The sequence below is a fragment of the Rutidosis leptorrhynchoides genome, chromosome 11 (genome assembly GCF_046630445.1).
Source record: "Rutidosis leptorrhynchoides isolate AG116_Rl617_1_P2 chromosome 11, CSIRO_AGI_Rlap_v1, whole genome shotgun sequence".
Taxonomy (NCBI): Eukaryota; Viridiplantae; Streptophyta; class Magnoliopsida; order Asterales; family Asteraceae; genus Rutidosis; species Rutidosis leptorrhynchoides.
The window spans coordinates 112,595,121-112,611,527 of record NC_092343.1 but is presented as its reverse complement, the minus strand read 5'-3'; the positions used below and the strand labels follow the sequence as shown (position 1 = coordinate 112,611,527).

Here is a 16,407-nt window from a genome sequence, read left to right as displayed (position 1 = left end):
GTGCTAATTTAAGTACACCATTCGTAATTTTAATCATTATCACGTACCGTAAAAATCACCGAGACTTGCAGGTTTGTATGTAATTCGTTTAGTGGTCAAAATATGAAAATATAAAGTTCCAGGACACCTTTTTAACCTCCTAAAACCATCACTTTAGGGGGGGGGGTGTTCTGTCATTAGTTGATAGTTACTATGGTATAAGAAGGTACCTAAACCAAAGTTAGCATAGATAAAAAAAACAGGCGCCTCTTTTCTTCTCCTGCTGGTCGTCGACACATACATCATCATCATCAAAGTCAACATTCATCTCTGTCATCAAATCATCTTCAATCTTTCTTATTTGCTTAACCCTAAAACACGAAAGTGCTTCGGTTCATCGTTCTTTACATGCTAGTACCATTTAATTTGTGATTTAAGGTATAATTCGCTAAACCCTAGTTAATATAAATATGTTTTTTATTGAAGTTTCATAGTAGATGATGTCTATTGCTCGAGTCATGATGATTGTACGCAATTACATGTTTTAATTTGCTCGATTACCATGTTTTTGATAAATCACGAATTTGTATTTGATGGTGACAGAAACTTGAACTTTTCAATTGCATGATATTATGTATTAATAAGAATCCTCATGAAAAACTATTGATTTTAGGCTTTAGATTCGCTAGATTTCATTTCCGGATGATTAAGTTATGTCCATTTGAAATTAACGTTGTGTTTTATTGCTTGATCAGAAAATCTGGGTTTGATAGGCCATGAATTGGTTTTTGATTTTGGTACCATTGGATAGATAATTTAAAAATACTCAGTTTGCACTAGGATATCATGGTATTTGCTTGAGTATAACTTGTGATATGCTTAATTTAGTGAAAACGTTGATTTTTCCAGCACTTGCATGAAAACAGGCTTGTATATTAAATTGTGTTGATTTATGTGATGAGGTATTTGCATATCTATAATCTATACAAAAATTAATTCACCTTTCATGTAGATATCATAGTCTAATTGTATCTAGATCTTCGGATAATCGCGTGCGAATGTGACTAGCTAAACTAGGATCGAAACAGAAACTTGCTCTCTGTTTTATACTCTATGGTTCGTGTTTATTGAATTAGCATGTATGCTTCTGGAATATGAATCTTGACATGATATGTGACATAGGGTTAGTTAATGGCAATCTCTGAAACCTTATGCATTGGGCACAATAGGGCCATATATTATGTAAATTCTGAATTGAGCTGAAAACTGAACTTCCAACTTGCATGAATAAACTGTACAAATTGGCTAAACAACAATTTCTCATCTTTTTATATGTGTTAGTTTAACTTGTCTTTTAACCATGGCCACTGGTCTTGTATCAATTTCATGTCCCTAGCTCCGTTTATAGCCAAAACCAAATCAGTGCGCGGTCAGAAATTGATTTGACAAACTATAAATGTACCGCTTCTGATTCCTGATTTTTAATTATCGTATGAGACCCTGGCCAGACTTTTTGGAATTGATTTTAAGTATATTTATGATCTGGAGTTTGCCATGTTTACGTGAATTTTGTACTATGAGATAATGTGCTAAGTATGTTCATGAACTTTGTGCACAACGATAAACTGAAATTGTGAAAATGATCATTCATGACCTGAAACATATTGTTTGACTTAGGTTTGACATGTTGACCAACATTTGACATGAACCTAATGATTTTGACTTTAGTTGACCACACTGACCAAGTTTCACTTTCGGTTTGACTTTGTTTGACTTGCATGATACAGTTGGCTTTTACTTTGAAACGCGTCGAGTTGAGCAATAAGACAACTTATACTATGAAACCACACTTGTTTAAGATACATATATTGACCAACCTAAATACGTATAATTAGGTTGCATTACTCAGCTGTAAACCGTACAAGTTTTGTCTGCCATCCAAGCTTATTCAAAGGTGAGTCTACAGTCCCGCTTTTTATATGTTTTCAGGGATGAGAATACACGCTGTTATACTTACTTTAACAATTGCTTTTGTATTGACACGATTACTATATATGCATACTGAGTTTGTTCAAAAAGCCTCTAGCTTGAATACTTTTAATACCATCGTGTAAGCACAATTTAGATGGACGGATCCGTAAGGTTGTCAACCTCACCCTGCAATATTAACTGTGGTGCATTTATTTTGAATATTAGATACACTCGAACAAGTGTATAACATTTTAGGAAGTAAAGGCGGGTATAATGGCTTCTATACTCGGGTCATTGCTAGTATTCGGGTGCTCATATATTATGTAAACGTTTTGCAACTTGGTGTTGTACTTGTAAAATCTCGTGGTCAAGGAAACTAAACTATTTTTTTGATAACTGTTTTTCAGAATACTGTTACTTAACTTTAAACTTGTAGATTCACCAACATTATTTGTTGACCTGTTTTTGCGTGTTTTATTCTCAGGTCCTTAAGAGGTAGACTTCCGCTGTGTTTGCTGCATGGTCTGGCGTGGAGTCAGCATACTATTTAAAGAACATTATTTAGTTTCCCATTTAAAACTTTTATAACTGTTTAAATACTGTTGGCTTGTGGTTATGATCACAACAGTGTTTCTATTCTGGGATTTATTGACTTATGTTTTAAAAGTCAAACTTTTAATAAAATTAAATGCGATTGCTTTAAACGTCTCATATAGAGGGCGTAACTGTTAACTGTGAGACCTTGATTAACAAGCCATCAGATGGTAATTTGGCGGGGTGTTATAGATGGTATCAGAGCTTAACGGTTACCTATGATTTAGGTTCTGGAAATTGGTCAACGGTTAGAGGACTCACATACGGAGCCTTAGCCATTGACCACGCGTCTTTTCAGTTTATATAGAGATCGTAGAAGCTGTTCGAAGTCAGCCTTTTGTTTCGATCTCTATTCTTGTTGAAAATTTACTTTATCTTTTACGAATGATGATGATGATGATACTTAAGACTTAATTTATTCAATTTTAAACTTTTGGGGACAATTTACTGATTTAGTAACCATTGACTTAGGTTGAGGACCTTTTGGATCGACCAACTTACTTGTTTGGACCTACTTACTACTTGTTTACATTTTCGTATTGATTTTACCGCACATTCACTGTGAGTTATAGCTCCCTTTTTACTTTAACTATTTTGGGACGGAGAATACATGCGCTTTTTATGTTTTACATACTAGACACGAGTACTTAAACTTTATATATATGTGGGTGATATAACGGCACAAAGATTCCCCTTAGCTCGGTAACGTTTAACTATTGGTTTATGAACCGGTAGACGCGAATCTTAGATATGGATCCATAGGGTTTGACATCCCCACTCGGGCTAGTCACGCTAGCATTTAACGGGTTTTTAATACTTCGTAAACATACGCACTCGCCAAGTGTACTTTTAGGGGGTGATATATTACTTGTTAAGTTAGTTACCGGGTGCCCACAGATAAGCATATACTTTTCATACTGTTTTGAATACAAAATCTCGTGGTCTACTTTACATTACTGATTATAAACAAACTATAGCTCACCAACATTCGTGTTGACATTTTAAAGCATGTATTTTTCAGGTGCTTAGACGTTGTTGCTTCCGCTGTTAGACGTGCTGTTATAGTCTTGGTGTTATAGACTTGCTATTACAGACTCGCTGTGTTAAACTTCCGCTGCATTATTTAGAGATGTCTTAATCATGGAACTTTTATTTTTGCATTCACAACTTATGTTATTTTTGAACAAATGGCTTGTAATGACCTTTGTGTCACGTACTTATGTTAATGCTTTCTATTCGTAGAAGCACGTTATCTTTTGTAAAACATTTGACGTTGGTAAAGACGTTATATTTTCATGAATGCAAAACTTGTTTTAAAACAGCATATAGTGTTATACCGTGTAATCGACCAGTTGTTGATGATCCATACACTTTGATTTTGTACGGGGCGTCACATTTGGTATCAGAGCATTGGTTGTAGGGAATTAGGTTGCATTAGTGTGCCTTGATAGAGTCAAGTAGGATTCACTAATAGGACTAATCTACAACTTGCTCGTTTACTTGTTTCTGCAGAACTTTTGCATGCTACTGCTTACTTTTATTGCTGTATGAACTTGCTGCATGCTACTGCTTACCTTTACTGCTATGTGAATTTGCTGTATGCTATTGCATATTCTCGTTACTGCATGCTACTATCTTCTTTTGATTGCATGATACTTTTGTTTGTTACTGTTATTATTGCCATGCTATGTACTGTTGTAGACGATCTAGGCTGCTATAGTTATTATGCCTGATTACGTTCTCGCTACATGTTTGCTATTCGCTGTACCAACTTGGAAAATTTATCTTTCCTAGTTCAGGTGTTTTTCTGAACCCTTTTCCCACTCGTCTAATCCTAAGGACTAGTATTGTAATCCACCTGTTACTACCGTTCCACCGTCCCAGAGATCGAAACATTACTTCACGCAATCTAGCAAGAGTACCCCTCGGATTACATGCCCACTAAAGTTGATCCTCGGAGGAGGAGATATGTGAGGACTTGTCGGAGTAACCGCACCTCACCCCACCCCTCGAGCTCACCCTAATTAGCCACGTACAACGTATGAACATTAGAAGGGTGTTCAGTTTCTGCAAGTTGACCCGTATCCCGTACGCTTTCATGACCGTCACTTATCTCTTTCATCCTTCACCACTACTCGACGATCTAACGACACTTCTAAACTTAGGTTCCTAACACTCTTAGGCATTGGAGAAGTCAGGAAGGCATCTCCTTTCACAAGGTTAGAGTGTCTCCTACTGATGCTCAGCCATACCCAAAGACTTGGGAGTCACCTCAAGACATATCATATTACTACTTGCTACACGTACAACTCGACACGAGACCCAGATTGAATTTCTAGAAAGGAACCTAACGACATTACCTGAACCTGAACATTTTGAAAAAATTTTTAGGACATTGAGGCATTGATGCATGACCTACGGAACCTACGCACCCACACCGAGAAACTGTGAGATTAATTATGTAGATTTTGTTTTGAGATAGCATAGATAAAGCACCGTTAGATGAAATTAAGTAGAACTTGAAGTGGTCACGTTACATTGACCATATGGAGTGATATTGGAATGAACGTACGATTTAGTACAATATAATGACGCCAGGCCAGTAGGATTATATTGAAGTAAATTATGCAGAAGTTCCAATGTTACTACGTAAGGAATATGAAGTGATTCAAAGAAAATTTTGGTAGGAACCACTTGAGTATACGCATTATGGTCTGTTAGAGGTAGGGAAAGAATAACCACGTAGCCCAGATACTGTACAAGAAGGGCCTTGATTGCAGAATTGATAACCCAAAAATCTGTTATAGATATAGACACCCTGGACACTTACGGAAAAAGTTCTCAAATAGGAAAAAAAAAACTTTGGACTTACTTGCTGTAGAGCAATCATTATCTCAGCTATGGAGACTCGCATGAATCCTGATTTTAGTAGGGTACGTTTCGTCGCAACGTTTTATTGTCTTGAAGTTGTTTAATACTAAAGCGATAGAAACCTTATATCTAAGAATCTTAGTGTTATGACTAATAAGCCATTAACAACCATGAGAGTTAAGTAATCTATAGGACAAGCTAATGGTAAGCTGGCAGAGATAGAGAAATAATTTAAGGTAGTACCTTAACATTAACAGGTGGGTCATTTGGAGATAACCTCATGTCAACAAAACTTTATTTGAGAAGATTGATAGAATTTTTCACGGTAGTACAATAAGATTTGGTTGGGATGAACCTTAAGACAAACCTAACAACAATCAATTTGGAAAGCTTGATACAATAGTTGGAATGGACTTTAGGATTAACCTAATACTCATCAAGTTAGGAAGCTTTGATGAAATAGTTGGAATAGACTGGCTTACAGGGATGAAAGCAAAAGTTATTTATAGTGAGAAGATTATTCGTATACCTCGTGAGAATGGTGAGCCAAAAGCCATATGGGTTACTTCAACAACCCAAATCCCACAATGAAAATGGGAAGGAATAACAATGGATTTCGTCACGAAGCTACCGAAAATGGTAGGTGGTTATGACACTATTTGGGTTACTGTTGACCGCCTCACCAAATCTGCTCACTTCTAGCCATGAAAGAAACCAATACAATCGACAAACTTGCACAACGATACATAAAGGAAATTGTATCCCGTCACTTCAGCGATTCAAATTCTATATTAAAGACTACCCAAGAATCTTATTTGATGCTCATTCTTACGCGACTCTAAATCCTAACTTATTCCAAGAGATTTCTTAGTTGATGATAATCACACCATCATCCTTCTTACTTCGATATTAGTCATACCAGTTCAAAAATTTTCAAAATCAATGGGTGGTTAATTCTCATCCTCATACTCTCCCATTCGTATCTCACTGATAAGCAACAGCTTCACACTTAAGCATTTTTGGTCGAAGGAATTATGCCCTACTAATAGTCATCAACCACATTTAAATTTAATAGTTTTCATTACCTCGTGACATTGCTGCTCAAATATCACCCGAAATTTTCAAAAATCTTTTACTCGATCCTCATCAATCTTTTTCCCAATTTGTAACCTCCAAAATATGAAAATTTTGTTTGCTAAAATTTTACACACTATTTTACTGTGCGATCCTCTCAAAGTTTTATAATAATAAATTTATTTCATTGTCAATCGTACAAATTTTTGAAATCGTATATGTTATATAAAATAAAGTAAATAAGTATTTATTTTTTACTAGTACATATGAAATTTTACTTTCACTTTTACAAATCAATTCTTTTATTCAGAAGACATTTTACTTAGAATAGTACATGTTGTACATAACTCTAGTTTACTAAGAACTTCATTTCTTTTCTTATATTGTCACCTAAAACGATTTCTATAAAATTTTTGTTGCTTATTATATAAAATTTTTCGTTGCTTATTCATATCCAAGTCATCATGAACCGTCGAAATCGAGAGATTCAGGTGTGTGTGTGTGTGTATGTGTGTGTGTGTGTGTGATAAAGGAACTTACTATCACGTCATGCAGAGCCTTCGGGCATCCACTAACACTTAAACCATTCACAATTATTGCGTTACCCCAGAGATCTTATTTACCACACCTGTTGGAGCGATGCTCTTTCTTACATAACTCTAAGTCCCGACTTATTTCAAGAGATTCTCATTTAGTGATATTAACACTATCAGTATTCTGACTTTAATATTAGTCATAACCTGTTTGGAATTTTGCAAAGTCAATAAGCGATTAACTTCTCGTCCTCATGCTCTATCCTTCATACCTCACTTTTTAGCAACGGCTTCGCACGTGCACATTTTTGGCCCAAAGACTTATGTCCTGATAATTATCAAAACTACATTTAATTCATTAGTTTTCATTACCTAGTAACATGTCACCCGATGATTCAAAGATTTTTCACTCGATCTTTTTCAACTCGTAACCTCTGAAATACGAAAAACTATGTTTATCAAAAATTTTACACGTTGTTTATTTGTGCTGTCCTCACGAGATTTATGGACAAATGAAAGTAATAAAACTTTTTCTGTCACTTATGCGATTTATAAAATCATATATGTATGTATATAATTAAGTTAACAAGTTTACCTTTACTTATTTTGGATAGTACACACTAAGTGATACCTTCAAATTATTTAAAAATCGCTCCTTTACTGAGTTGTTTAACTTAAGTCAAATAGTTTTGTGCAAAATGGTACATGTTGTACATACTTCTAAATTTACTAAGAACTTCGTTCCGTTTATGTTGTCACATCAAATGTTTAAAGGCTTTTCAAAACTTCCTTGGTTAATTTTATTAAAGGTTTTCGTATTAGTCTACACCATGTATGGATCACACTTCTTCTCGTCCCCCGTTTAGGGATGAAGCCTACCATAAAGATCTTTGTTAAGAACTCTTGAGCCATTTTGGATGGCAGATTTATAAAATTTGTTAGGAAGTCTTTGTGCTCATAAAATGTTCCTTTTAAGGTTAGACATGGCAAAAACGCGAGCCGCTAAATCAGTTTTCTGAGGTACACTCAGTGATCACCCTATGGTAGGAAAGGCACTAGGTGGGTTTCTACTCTCAATATTTCACGGCTAACTATCCAGTATGAATTAGTATATTGAGGTACAAGAAATCGTTTTTGAGATTCTTTTCACTTGGAGTAAACCATTCTTTATGACCAAGGGTTCACGTATCTTCTCATCCGCGCATCCCCTTAAATATAAGAAACTCGCTCGTTGTACGAAGAGTTCACTCTCGCTCAAAGATCACATCTTTCGTGCGATTCTTTTTCGGAAATGTAATGTAAATTTATTTCGTACGATTCTTTTTCGGAAATGTAATGTAAATTTATTTCGTTGGTTGCAAGTATATGTTGTTCTAGTTGATGCTAACCCTTCTATCTGTCAGCTTTATATTACGACATAAGCAGCTAGTTTATGCTCTGACAGGCCCGGCCAAAAGGGGGAGTAAGGTGTACATTTGCTCGGAGCCCAATATTTCTAGGGGCCCAATAATCTTATTCCTGGCCCGGCCCAAGGGGGAGCAAGGTGTAGATTTGCTTAGGGCCCAAAATATTTCTAGGGGCCCAATAATCTTATTCCTGAAATTTTCTAAGCCCGATATATAATCTTTATAACTTTGCAATAAGAAACAGCCCAAGAAAACAGGCCATGCTTTACTTCATATTGTTATGTGTCTCACGGCTTTTACATTTATAGAGTATATATTTCCTTGTTCTCAACCGATGTGGGAATAACACCAGTTTAGATTCCAATTAATATTTATAACTTGAATATTTATGGAATATTTATATATTTTCTATATTCCATCTAAATGCTATCGTGGTTTTAAAATATAGCTAGAGATATATTTTTTCATAAAGGAAAATATCTCATATTAATAATAATCTAGCAATATACTAGGAAGTAGAACCAAAATGATCATAGTAAAGTACAGCGACCCTACACATTGAGTTCTAAATTACTATACCCGACAAACGATATGGAATTCTAATACTATATTTTTTATGTTTATTGATAAGACGTTAATTGTTGTTTTTTTAAATAGTTTATATTATTCGTTAAGGCCCTTTTCTACGCCTCGCTCAAGGCACCCAAATTCTCGGGACCGGCCCTGTGCTCTGGGATCTTTATTCATGATTAATTACTTTCGTTAATGTCTTAAAACATGCTACTAAGTGTTTAATCACTTAACTTGATCCTCGAATGCTTTTATGACCATTAGTGTCACTTGTCGTTTTGAACGAGCTACGTACTTTGTACACGTTTAACTTTTGTCATAATTGGAATATTATGATAACGTAATACTAATTTTTATTTTCTAATGACAATTACTTGGCTTATTGGTTGCTTAATTACTCTTAGTAATTTACTAATGTACACTAGTTAGTCTTGTTGGACTTTTTACCTTAAGTCTTATTGGACTTTTTACCTTAATGGACTTAGACCCACCCTACTCTAGTTAATGGACCATTAAATTAGCTCAATTTTAATAGAATTATGACCCATTAAAATGTAAGACAAAAACCCATTTAGGTGAGCCAACATACTAGCATTTTTGTTAGCCATTACTACACATGTTGCATGAGATCCCAACAACAAGCACCACCTTTAGACCACCACCATGCAAAAAGCAAAAAAGTTGTCCCCTTGTCCCCCCCCCCCCAAGACCTACGGCCTAGCCACCCCTCCACCATTATAAATATCAAGCCTCATTCTTCCATTTCACACTTGACCTCATTCTCATTTTACACACACTTGCTCTCTAATTTTCTCTCTAGTCTTTCTCACACTAAAATAGTAAGTTCTTAAAATTTTCTTCTTCTTCTTCTTCTTCTTCTTCTTCTTCTTCTCTTCATAATCACGACATCATCATCATCATGAGATCAAACTTTTTAGCTTTTTGATCTTGTTATATCTTGTAGATTCAAACTTTGATTTAAATCCTTTAAGAACATGAAAGATTCAAGCTTTCTAGCTTTGGATCTTCATTACTTTGATGGATCAAAGTTTTAAAGCTTAAGATCACTTTATTTTGTTAAAAGATTGAAACTTATGTTTATGATCTTCATATCACTTGTAGATCTAGCTTTTTACTTTAAGGATCTTCAAGAACATTAAAGATCCAAGCTTTCTAGCTTATGGTTTCATTATTTTGTTTAGATCTTAGCTTTTTAGCTTATGGTCTCATTACTTTTACTAGATCTTAGCTTTCTAGCTTAAGGTCTCATTAATCTTGTAAAAATCCAAGCTTTCTAGTTTAGGGTTTCTTAATACTTGAGATCTAAGTTATTATTGTAGATCTCACTTACTTGGAACCTTTTATATTTTTTATGGTGATAAAAATCAAGTCTTCATCATCTCATATGATGAAGATGCATAAACTTGTGTCAAAAGGACAAAGGTTGAAGCTTTATTGTGTTTATGCAATAAAGAGACAACTTTGATGTTCAAAACTTGTAGAATGTTAGCTTTTACTCTTAGTTGTGTGTTGATGGTTGAAACTTGGTCAAAGTGATGCTAAAACATCAAAGAGTTGCACACTTGAAGCTTACACGCATCAAGGATGAGAACCGTGATGAGCATCAAGCACCAAGAAACCCACTGGAGCACTTGTTTACTGTTTTTGGGGTCTGATCAGACACCTGAGACTTCTGTAAAGTTGATTTTCAGATAGTTCGTTTCGATTAGATGACTTTTCGTTCAAGACTCGCCTAAATCCGATATATGGTTTAGGATTTATAGCCTTCCGAAAATCACTACGCCTTTGTAACGACGTGCTGAAAATTCTGACCTATTCGCGCTTGAACCGTCGCCACGGTCAAACGACATCGAGTTAGGATCTGAAAATTGGATAGCGGTACGAGGACTCACATACGGAGCCTTGACCACTGACCACGCGTCTTTTCAGTTTGTATAGAGATCGTAGAAGCTGTCCGAATTTAGCCTTTTGTTTCGATCTCTATTCTTGTTGAAAATTTACTTTATCTTTTACGAATGATGATGATGATGATACTTAAGACTTAATTTATTCACTTTTAAACTTTTGGGGACAATTTACTGACTTAGTAACCATTGACTTGGGTTGAGGACCTTTTGGATCAACAAACTTACTTGTTTGGACCGACTTACTACTTGCTTACATTTTCATATCGATTTTACCGCACATTCACTGTGAGTTATAGCTCCCTTTTTACTTTAACTATTTTGGGACTGAGAATACATGCGCTTTTTATGTTTTACATACTAGACACGAGTACTTAAACTTTATATATGTGTGGGTGACATAACGGCACAAAGATTCCCCTTAGCACGGTAACGTTTAACTATTGGTTTATGAACCGGTAGACGTGAATCTTAGATATGGATCCATAGGGTTTGACATCCCCACTCGGGCTAGTCGCGCTAACATTTAACGGGTGTTTAATACTTCGTAAACATACGCACTCGCCAAGTGTACTTTTAGGGGGTGATATATTACTTGTTAAGTTAGTTACCGGGTGCCCACGGATAAGCATATACTTTTCATACTGTTTTTTTAATACGAAATCTCGTGGTCTACATTACATTACTGATTACAAACAAACTATAGCTCACCAACATTCGTGTTGACATTTTAAAGCATGTATTTCTCAGGTGCCTAGACGTTGTTGCTTCCGCTGTTAGACTTGCTGTTATAGTCTTGGTGTTATAGACTTGCTGTTACAGACTCGCTATTTTAGACTTCCGCTGCATTATTTAGAGATGTCTCAATCATGGAACTTTTATTTTTGCATTCACAACTTATGTTATTTTTGAACAAAATGGCTTGTAATGACCTTTGTATCACGTACTTATGTTAATGCTTTCTATTCATAGAAGCACGTTATCTTTTGTAAAACATTTGACGTTGGTAAAGACGTTATCTTTTCATGAATGCAAAACTTGTTTTAAAATAGCATATATGTTATACCGTGTAATCGACCTGTTGTTGATGATCCGTACACTTTGATTTTGTACGGGGTGTCACAAAAGAGGTGGTGGTACAGTTAGAATGAAGATGTTGGATGACATACCGTTGACTCCAGATCCATCAAAGGCTGAAGGTCCAGAACAGGCTCAAAATCTACCAAAGGCTGAAGGTCCAAAACAGGCTCAAAGTCCATCAAAGGCTGAAGGCGGTCCAGGTGGTGAAGAAGATCCATTAGTTGCTTTCATAGATGCAGAACTTGAGAAAGAAGATCCATTAAGCAAACAACAACTTAATGGTAATGGAAACAAGTCTGGAAGAATCAATGTTGCTCCAACGGCAAAAAAACAAACCATTTGTCACAATAGAGATAGAAGATTTCATTTCCTTTATAATCAGTTAATCACCCAAAAATGGGCCGATTGTTATCACAATAATATCTATGCACTTTGAAGAAGACAACATTAATGATTTTATGAAATGAATGGGTATATATGATAAATTTAAGGGTTAAGGCTACTCATGGGTCATATACTTTTTATTTTGTCCCGATGTAAGTCATATACCCAAAAAAATACTAATGTAGGTTATATACTTTCAAAAAGTGTATCGATGTAAACAAAAGGTGGCATGTTACCGGCTAAACAAGTCACCTTTTGTTAACATCGATATACTTTTTGAAAGTATGTGACTTACATTAGTATTTTTTTGGGGTATATAGCTTACATTGGAACAAAAAAAAAGTATACTTTTTTTGAAGCTTAATCTACAAAATCGATTTATCAGGTCAACAAGTTAAGTTGGTTTACATTAACACATATTTTTAAAGTTTATAGCCTATAATAGTATTTTTTTGGGTATATGGCCTACATCGGGACAAAATAAATAGTATATGACCCTTGAGTAGCCTAACCTAAATTTAAGTGTTTAAAATGAGATTTATGATATTATTTTCAAGTGGGTAAATATGTTATTTCAAAGATTATTAATGGACATATCTGATATTAATTCATTTAAATGGGTATATATGTGATTTTAAAGATTACGAAGGGTATATATGTTAAAAACTCTTTTAGTATATAGGGATAATATATGGTATATATTGTACTAGCCTTTAAGAGCCCGTGCGTTGCACGGGTGGCCCTTAAAATAATAAGTGTTAAAGCATAACGAAGTTTTGACATTATTCCAGCGACATCAAACTAATACATAATTCTTGATAATAAAACAAACAAACTGTTTGAATCAACCAATGGACCTTTAAGTGCATAGCATCACATGTGTAGGACATTCAATCCTCAGTAATTCTATTTCCTTTGACATAATTGAAAGGCAGCAACCAATTCTTCCCATATTCAACATTCAAGTCCATAACCATACACTTAACCCTTTGACTTTTTGGGTTCAAAATACCAACCAAACTATAATTCTGTTTGTCTTTAAGAGCCCGTGCGTTGCATCAAGCTTTTTAACATAACAAATAAACGTTTGTTTCTTCAGAATCCAATGAGACATTTTTCAACAACACTGTAGTAACATACACTTTTAGCAGATAAAAGCAACATAATTTACAAAGTTGTACAATAGTATGGCTTTGCATCACCTACAGCAGATATTTACTTATAGTTTCAGTTAAAGTATGGTTTCTAAATCACATTTCAAGTTCATATAATTTTTTCTCTAACCCAATAGCCTATGTAGTAATCGATATTGGAATAATGTAAGGCCTTTATCAATGCAAACCTAACAATTTTTATCAATGCAAACCTAACAATCGTAAAAGTTTAATTTAAACAGGCGGTATTATGTCGTTTATAATGATCTCAAAGCTTGATGCAACTTAGGTATAGAAGTTTATGTCGTTTATAATGATCTCAAAGTTCGCAACCTCTTCAGAAAAAAATTCTTAACCAAATATGACATACAAAAATCTAATAGTACAATAGTGACTCGGGTAAACCAAAATCCCAAGTTCTAACTTATAAAGTTGCCACATTCTATATAAATTTCTAATATCTTGACCGGTTACTCAAAATACCACTGCAAAAAATGGAGTAGTTGAAACAAATACCTCACCAAATATTGTTTGTGCCATAAAGGTTTATTTTGAAATTCAAGAACAGCATGCAGAGTATACGTCTTGATGACATTCTTTAGTTGACCTTGTGCAAGTTGCTGGTTAGTATTGGTTCTCAACAATTATCCCTGATCCCATTGTGTAGTAACTCTACAACCACAAATCAATACTATAGGTAGACGTCCAACTCTCGGCTCGTTTCCTTCGGCTGCAAAAGTAGTTTATTTGCCATGTAACATTTAGAAAAATGAGAATTTTGATCTTCAAAATTTTATACTAAAAGATTGATATGCACATACGCAAGAATAAGATACTAATTAGAAAAACATAGATAATAAAAAAGTAAAAAGTAGATAGATAACTAAATACTCTTATTGAACAACAATAAGAAATTATTGATATGGAGATTTAGGGTAAATATAAATGACTACTAAGTATAGTTTGAAAGTCATATCGAATACATTATCTACTTGTGAAGCAATAAAAAAGACAAAGGCTGAATCAACCCAAGGCAAGCCAAGCCAACCCAATGCGCCTTATAACGAATCAAAAAAGCACTTTTTGACCAGCCCATTTTGCCACCGCTAGCATTAATTTTAATTTTTTAGTACCATAAACATGGAAACGTAAATGTACCTCATCGACCGTGATCAGAACTAAGTTAAAATTGAAGAACTATATATTATTACCAAACAACCAATAATGACTTAATATTTACCTCATCAAAGAACAGATGAGATCCAGCTTTGTCACAGGCAACACGCAAAGATTTCAAAAAACTCTTTTGTAGCACTACAAATTCCACCTTCCCCTTGAATAGGCCTTTCAAAATTCTTAATTGAAAAAAACAAAGAAAGTCGAAGGCACCTCACAATTCATCCACCATATTTCCTAGTGACACGAGGCCATTTTAAACTTAGACATCTGTGGAAGTTACAGGTGCCCATTTGGGCAGAGGGAAGTCTGTGGCTTGAAAAATTCTCTTTTTGATATTAGTCAAAAAAAGGTATGCCAAGTTAACTGGCGGACAAATATTTTTCCATGTATTGAGTTTCGTAATAGTAATCCACATCCACATAAATTATGATAATAAAAAAAAAACTTTTTTTGAATAAAAAGTGTAAAAAGGTTGAATGAATTATAAGATAATATGTGCACAACTTTCGACCTATATTCCAATTCCCCGTTACGTTTCTTTAATTAAATGTTTTAGATAAAAACTACCTTATTGACCTTTGTTTTTCAAAATGATGAAGAAATGCCACATATAGCCATAATCTGAACCTGGTTGTTTGACCTTGGATAGAAAATCCACTCTTTATGTCAGATTCGGTAACACCATCGGCTATAATTGCCACACCTCTAATAGGTAGGCTATTTAAAGCAAGCGTGGAAGGAGCGCCAGCACTGTTAAGATTTGAAGAACATCACAACTCGTTCATTAAGCGAACATAAGAAAAGCAGAATCTAAAATTTATTCCAATGACAGCTCAGTTAACTAAACTCAAGATAATTTAGATTAAATTTAAACAATATGGCTTGTAACAATAGTAACCATCAAGCTGCTATTTTTCTACAAAGAATTCAATAAAACAAAAAGTGAAGATCACTAAATTGTAATAGGAACCCATTTAAGCACCAGCAATATATCTCCTTTCTTTCGGCTACATAGTACAACAAAGTAAATAATGTAGTAAGAATGGGTAACTTTTGACCCATTATGACAAGTGGTAAATACCTCTATCTTGGATATTGTTTTAGTTGCCTGACCATTTTTGAGAATGAATTCCATCGAGCATGTATCTTTGCAATCTTCTATTATGACATGCAAACCTCGAGCCAAAGCAATCAATCCGAGATAATTCTGCATATTTGAACATTTATATAGGCATCATATGAGTGAAATTGACACTATCTTTATCGTATCTCCAACTTTGCAATCATTATCACCTTTAATTCACCTGAAAAAGTGTATGGAAGTAAAACTCATTTCATTGAAATATTTTTTTTTTTGAAAAGCAAGAAGGACTTATATTAAACAATCACGAATAGTACATGGTTGACTGAGCAACCTTAACAACACAATACATCACGAAAGAAATAGAGAAAACAAATTACACCGCCCTAAGCTAATTGCAAAGATTGCAACTAACAAAAGAGAGAAACTAAGGTTGTGAGAACCATTGAAGCCAATCCATAATATGACCCTTGCAACGTCGTGAAATCCAATCGTATGAAAGAACTTGAACCTCGCTAAATAAAGATGGGACCGTCTCGAGCTTATTCTTGAACACCTTTGCATTTCGATTCTTCCATATAATGTAACAAACCACCCAACAAACCG

General features: G+C 34.7%; 1 long non-coding RNA gene across 1 annotated transcript; it reads right to left on the bottom strand.

Annotated features, from left to right (window-relative positions):
- Positions 1-13,413: 13,413 nt before the first annotated feature.
- On the bottom strand, positions 13,414-14,934 carry LOC139876696 (uncharacterized). The gene is made up of 3 exons (XR_011768251.1): positions 14,782-14,934; positions 14,063-14,271; positions 13,414-13,450 (listed from the first exon to the last, which is right to left on the bottom strand). It is a non-coding gene; the product is annotated as an uncharacterized lncRNA (long non-coding RNA).
- Positions 14,935-16,407: the final 1,473 nt, after the last annotated feature.